Raw genomic sequence first — 591 nt, 5'->3', positions numbered from 1 at the left:
TTTGGCTAGAAAGTAAAAATCTGAGAAAACTCACAATGAAATGGAAATCTTCATAGCTGTGATGGCCGAGAGGTTAAGGCGTTGGACTTGAAATCCAATGGGGATTCCCCGCGCAGGTTCAAACCCTGCTCACAGCGTAGTCAAATCATACCACAACTTTCTTTCTATGCTGGTTGACCCCTGTTTACCAAATGATGGTTGCTAGCCACAGTCAAAACACGTCAGAACACAGAACAAGAACTTTTCTGGAAATGCTAAAGGCATCAATCTGGTCTACAAATTCCCCATATTGCATGTCCTTACAGTGTAAACCTTGATTCTATGGTCAGGCAGGAAAACTAATAGTGCAACAAATACAAAGACATCTGTTTCAGGGCCTGCCCTCCACTGATGCAGGTATAGAGTACGATCACACAGCTGATCAGTACTCTATACTGATCAGTATACAGGTCCAAATGGGGCAAACACAGGATTTGTCTGGACGAAACCAAAGAGGTTAACCTTGAAATCAAGTGAGTAAATCTTCAAGAAACATGAAAATAAGGAAGGAAAAACAGCTGTGATGGCCGAGTGGTTAAGGCGTTGGACTCG

General features: G+C 42.8%; 1 non-coding gene across 1 annotated transcript; it reads left to right on the top strand.

The window, feature by feature from the left end:
- Positions 1-55: 55 nt before the first annotated feature.
- trnas-uga lies at positions 56-137 on the top strand. Its single transcript has one exon. It is a non-coding gene; the product is annotated as a tRNA-Ser (tRNA).
- The last annotated feature ends 454 nt before the right edge of the window (positions 138-591 follow it).

This window comes from Plectropomus leopardus, unplaced genomic scaffold (genome assembly GCF_008729295.1).
Source record: "Plectropomus leopardus isolate mb unplaced genomic scaffold, YSFRI_Pleo_2.0 unplaced_scaffold74319, whole genome shotgun sequence".
Classification (NCBI taxonomy): Eukaryota; Metazoa; Chordata; class Actinopteri; order Perciformes; family Serranidae; genus Plectropomus; species Plectropomus leopardus.
Note: the sequence above shows the minus strand (reverse complement) of the source record. Positions and strands in the feature narration are given on the sequence as shown.